This window comes from Poecilia latipinna, unplaced genomic scaffold (genome assembly GCF_001443285.1).
Source record: "Poecilia latipinna isolate Pla-1442-1.1 unplaced genomic scaffold, P_latipinna-1.0 Scaffold366, whole genome shotgun sequence".
In the NCBI taxonomy this organism is placed as follows: Eukaryota; Metazoa; Chordata; class Actinopteri; order Cyprinodontiformes; family Poeciliidae; genus Poecilia; species Poecilia latipinna.
Window position 1 is genome coordinate 323,742 of NW_015112982.1, and position 6,077 is coordinate 329,818.

The 6,077-nt window shown below is 37.5% G+C and overlaps 1 long non-coding RNA gene across 1 annotated transcript; it reads left to right on the forward strand.

Moving 5' to 3' along the window:
• Positions 1–4,962: 4,962 nt before the first annotated feature.
• On the forward strand, positions 4,963–5,746 carry LOC106949847 (uncharacterized). Its single transcript, XR_001425470.1, has 2 exons — positions 4,963–5,008; positions 5,165–5,746. It is a non-coding gene; the product is annotated as an uncharacterized LOC106949847 (long non-coding RNA).
• Positions 5,747–6,077: the final 331 nt, after the last annotated feature.

Here is a 6,077-nt window from a genome sequence, read left to right on the forward strand (position 1 = left end):
AACAACTCGAACTTGTCACTTAAAGGCAAACAGACAAGTAATGTGCTGTCAGCAAATGAAAAGAAGAAAAGAATATTAAACACTGGATCAAATTAAATTATATTTGTAGCTCCATTCATCATCCTCAGCAATGGAGTTGATGAAGTGGCAAATGTGGTTTATCAGTTCATCGGTGTCCATTTCTTCCAATCATCTTCCAAACCTTTAAAAGATGGTGTACTTATGATTACTTTATACTATTTCAGATGTAAAACTCAACACTTTGTGATACCTACGTCGATATATGTGTCTGCATAACACAAAAATCTGAACGTGCTTATTGTCTGTAGAAATGTTGCTTTATGTTTTTTCCCTGGTTCTAGAATAACACTGTAAGTTTAACAGACTGATATGAGCGTGTTATTTAGCTTGGTTATGGGATCAATTAGCCAGTCGACACTCTTCTGCTTAGCCTGCTTAGGATGTACTTTCACAATACCATTACGTCATCAACCATGAAGTTTCCACAATGAATTTTTATTTCTTAGAAACAAGGGAAACATACTCAAATAGTAGCCCAATACAGTCAAGGAAGTGAAGTACGCCGGTATCTTAAAGATACCGTCTTTAAGATACCCTCCTTTAAGTGTATCTTAAAGGAGGAAATGCGGCTGACTCACACTTTTTATGACATCTTAATAATGAAACTCACAGGGTTCCATTCTATCCACCGCGCAGACTCTGTGTATACTATCTGTGGATGGTTGAGATTTCATAGTCCCTACCATAGTCTTACCAAATGTATGCAAATTCCTTCACTTCCCACAATCCGAGAGGACAGGGCAAGTTAGGGGGGCTAGTTGGACCTGTGGCCCTGTTTGTTCCACACCAGGGTGGCCAGTTAGTGTGGCACAAAGTGACATTCTGGCTGACGTGCGTCCTTGTTACTGGTTGCACCAACTCTCAACCTTATCAGCTCGGTGTAACGTACATCGCAGTTTGTAAAAAATGTATCCTTGTGTGGACATGTCCTGTGGACGTCTGCTTTGAGTGCACGTTTAGTCCGCAGACCTCTGTGGAGTGAAGTACGCCTGAGTATGAGGGGGGCCTAAAATCATGAAAATAGGTGATTTTGAAAACATTTTTAAACTGAGACCACCAATCAGCCCGTACCCAATGCACATGCATCTATTTAGTGTGTTTGGAGAGTAAGGGCTCCCATAACACTTAGAAACAGGAACCATGGTATACACACATAAGTTGGCTAAATCTTGGTAGCATCCGGGGAACAAGCAAATAGTTGCTTTACATGCAAACCACTGTAACACAAAATCATGTAATCAAGCAACCTAAATGACCAGAACAGCTTCATATTTAAATATTTTACAAGCCATTTCCCAGTGGGCAGTGAAGCAAGAGAATTATATGATTGGATGACTTTTTACAGGCCAAGCAATGACTTTCACATTTGACAACCCATCAACAAGCACATTTACTCATGGGGTAAAACTAATGGTGTGATTAGGCTGCAGGTGAAGGCCTCAAGGCCTCTAGATAGCATTTCTGCAAAACAACTTCAGAGAAGAGAGAAAGAAAACACAACCTGCAGAGAGGTTCTATCAAAGGGATTAAGAAAAAAACCCATACCATTCAAGCTGTCAAATAGTAGCAACATTTAGAGTGCAACTTGTCTGTCTTGAAAATGTGAAGATTCCCATGAGGCAACTCAATCATATCTTTACCATTGACCCAGTATGCTTTTTTTTTTTCTCTTTTTTATTTTCTTTCCAGGAATTCTGTTTAAAACATGTTCCAATGAAATAAGTTGCTTGTAGATTGTATGTTTGCTAGTATGCTCTCACATGACAGTTTGAAAGCCAAACAGAAACCTTCAGACAAAATAAAGTGGCCCATGTCATTGGAAAGTAGTTTGTGTTTTTAAAATCCAACCTTGGCAAGTTGAAGTTGTAGCATTTTCCATTATCTCAAGAGAACCACCATTAGGCTTTTTTTTTTCTTTCCAGTCTCAGGGCTACAGCAAAGTTGATTTAATTTGAGTTTCATATTACTTCCTTAATACCCAAAGGAAAATTATATCATTACTTTGTACATTATTTAAAAGTTGCCATATGTTGTTTTGAGGTTGTCCATTATGCCCCGGAACCCGCCTTCTTTATCAGTTTGTTCTTTGAGTTTGTTTCTTTGAGCCGGTGGCTCTGATGTTGTTGCCCAGACAGATGGCTGCCAAAAAACAGTCAAAAGGAAACAAAGGCTTAATTCGTCTCCATCACAAATTTAGAGAATATACAGAACATAACAAGTAGCAAACACTGATGGAGTTATTCAACCTCAACAAACACCCTGACCTTTCTTGCTACAGTATTTCATTCAGCTTTAATCTGGGTGTCGCCCACTGTTTATGTGGTCTTCCTACACCACTTAATTATAATTTCAATATAACACAATGAATATATCGAAGGAATTTCTAAAAGAATATGTCTGAGAAGAATACAATATTAGCTAGGAATAGTCACTACACATTTTTCAACTTCTGTTTACATTCAGTTTTTTTTTTCCTTTGCTATGTTTTACATTACAGATATTTGAATTAGAAAAGAAGAAATATGTGGAAAGGTGAAAAACAAGTTAAAAGTAAATGACAGCACTAAGTTTCAGCATCCAGTTTCATTTATTCACTGCGAGTCCACATACAGCCGCTAGGGGGCGACTGTCACATTGGTGGTCTAGAGACAGTTGGGTTCACAGAAGAAGAATAAGCCGTCTTGTTAGATGCTAATGGAAGCTCAACATGCATGTCTCATCTTTTCTATATTACAGGTGAGTAAGAATGTGTTTTACTGAATCTATATTGTTATCCCTTAAGAGTTGAAGAGGTTTTTGAATGAAGAGTCAACTAGTGAGTCACGTTTGTGATTAGTATTGTGTATAAAACGGGATATATTTCTGGAGTCTAGATTCTGCTAATGCTAATGGACTTTGTGTGTTGAGCAGGCTGAGAAACAACTAGAGGAGAACTGAATTCACTTTGAAATTATTGTATTTTTCACTTTTTGGAACGGTTCTCACACAAAAGACGTTATATTGGTTTATTTTTTTTTGTAAAATTGACATTTCTTTATGGGTTATTCCAAAAAAAAAAAAAAAAAACAAAACAAAACAGAGAAACCATATTTTTAAGACACTCGGTGTGAAAGTAATGGCTGCCTGTGTGTGAAGCTTAGTATATAGAGACACAGCATTAAAGGAGCATTGCACCCTTTTCAGTTTTGTAGTTGATTTTTTGTGTAAGAGATACAATATAGCAGTTTTGTGAAAACAATGGATACAGTTAAAAGATAAAATGCTTATGAGTTAAAGTATATTTTATTTGTGCAGAATAAAATTAGTACAAGCTACTAAAATAGTTAAAAGCAAATTTATATATTTTATTTTGATAGTTAAAAAAATACATAAGGTATGAGGAAAAGGGACAAGATATTTTAGGGAAAGAACTAACTAAAAACAAATGATTTAAAGAATTGTCATAAAATTCATAATGTTAAATGGAGCATGTTAAAATAATTCTCGTTTGGTTTAAAGGGGTATTATAGCTATTGGTGATGTACTTAATCTAAGCATTAGCTCTTGCAGCTACTCAGTGATACCTTAAGTATGTGATACTTGAAGTATTGCATACATGTTGAGAGAACAAAATTACCACATTATCCTCAGCCCATCCAAGATTGCTGTGTAAGAAATAGCTGGGGTTGGGTGGCTACTGTGCCTTGAAATAAAATTTTCAGTGTCCAAGTTCAATGTTTTTATTTGGATTTTATGAGAGACCTGCACAAAATATTAGGTGGAATGAATATGATGCACATTTTTCATGGTTGGAGAATGTTTCAACTGGACAATGTTTGGATGTGCAAGCCTCAAATCTGGCCTTTATATAATAGTTCCAAGTGGAAAACCATTGTTGGAGGAAAGCTGTTAGCAGTTTGCCATAAGGCATGCAGGGAAGCAAACGTTTAGCAGAAGGTGTGCTGGTCAGATTAAAACTAAATTAATCTTTCTGACCTACATACATACAGAAATATTTGGCAGAAAACAAACACAGCACATCCCCCTGTACACACCATCCATTACGTGATGCATAGTGGTGGCACCTATATGCTGTGAGGATGCAACTCTTCAGCAAGACTGGAATGCTAGGTCAGTCAGATGTAGGCTGTAAATGACTTAAATCCAAATATGAATAATTGGATCACACTAATATATGTTGAGGTTTGTGTTTACATTGTGACAATCTGTGGAACGTTTTAAGAGGTATAAATACTTAGGCAAGTCTTAGAAATTGCTGTTCATCAATGCTGTCTATTCAGTCTGACCAACTTTCAGCTATTTTGCAAAGAACTGATAGAAATGTTTATTTGCAGATGTGCATATTTGGTAGAAATGCAGACTAAAGGTTTTGATTGCTATTTGTGAAAACTTTGGGAAACCAGTTACAACCTTCCCATCTTAGCATTATTCACTTACTTGGATCTATCAAATGGAAATCTCAATAAATTCCAGTGATGTTTGTGGTTTTTATGCAACAAAACGTGAAAAGGCTTTAAGGGGTGAAGGGTTGGGAAGACTTTTGCAAGACATTGAAACTGAGTTCTTTGACATCTGTTTCTAAAATCGCTGGAAATTGGCAAATTAATGCAAAATGTAATACAAGATACTACCATTTGATTTCACTTAAATATAGTTGTAGTCCCATGTTATATAAAATATTATGAATATTCTCATTTTGTTGTACTTTTTCTGTTTCTTCATCCCTGATGAAAGATTAAAAAAAAACAATGCATCTCAGGAGATATCACTGTAGGTTATGAAAGTGTTTTTAAAGTCCCACCGTATTCTATTGTTAAGTGACAAAAGTGAGATTTTAGAAGATCTAAGGAAGCCTTTCATTTGTTTTTGTCCCTCCTTTAAATATTCAGGCATCACTGATTCCATGTGGGGGGGAAAAAACAGGCAGGTATGTTTCCCACTGTTTGAGAATTCTCCGCACGGAGCAAAAGCTGTCGACAGCACTTTCATACAATAACAGCTGTGGGGTAGAGAAGAAATGAATGTAAGGTGCCGCACGTGCCTTTGTCCATTGTACTTACTTTTCACTCCCCACCCCCCACAGGCCCACCACAGTCGCTGGCAGTGCACACAAAAAAAATACCAGACTGGAGATGGGGACTAACCAGAGGAAAGCACTTTGATGACAATCCAAGTATTTCTCAAGAGGAATCACTTTTTGAACATTGTTTTTTTAAAACATTTCCTTTCATGCTGAAGTGTAATATGCGCTATGCTGCATATTGAGAATAGTCTATGTAAAAACATCCGTGCAAAATGTGAGTCATGGGGAAAAGCTGTCTGTTTGCCCAAGTGTGATGCAGATGTGGTTGAGTTTAAGATTTGCTGCTGAGAGAAGGCAAAAATCATGAAAAAAAAAAAAAAAAAAGAAACTGCTTTGCTAGCAGGAAATATGGTCAAAAAATCTGGTGGAGGACTGACCTCGCAGCTGTCACCCTACTAGACTGAAATGCCCCTGAGCAGGGCATGAAACAAACTGCTGCAGATCGACTCTGAGGCCAAGAAGACAAGGCTGCGCTGTTTGGTACATTGAAGCTGCCAGCTGTATGAGCACAGACACACGGCCCGTAACCCTAGGCCACTGCCACTGCTGTAAATAGTAAAGTATTTTAGTAAACATGCCTCGTGAAAATCACTATGTAGATTTCCTTATTTATTGAACACTGTCTCTGCAGCGGCAGAACAGGCAGTGGAATCCTACAGTATTTTCGAGGTGGTTGCCTCCCTGCACTCCAGGCTGTATTTTCCTTCCTCTTTTTTTTGTTTTTTTTTTTGTGATAAATACAACTTTAGTCAGCAGCCCTGTAAATTTTACCTAATAGAGAGTGTCAACATTCCAACATCTTGTGCTCAGCAGGAACTAAGTTGGCTCCCCGGTTCTGGTTGCGTTTAGTTTCGACGCTGGCATGCACTGTAATGAATGATATGCTTGTATTTTTCCCTCATGAGCCGGCCTA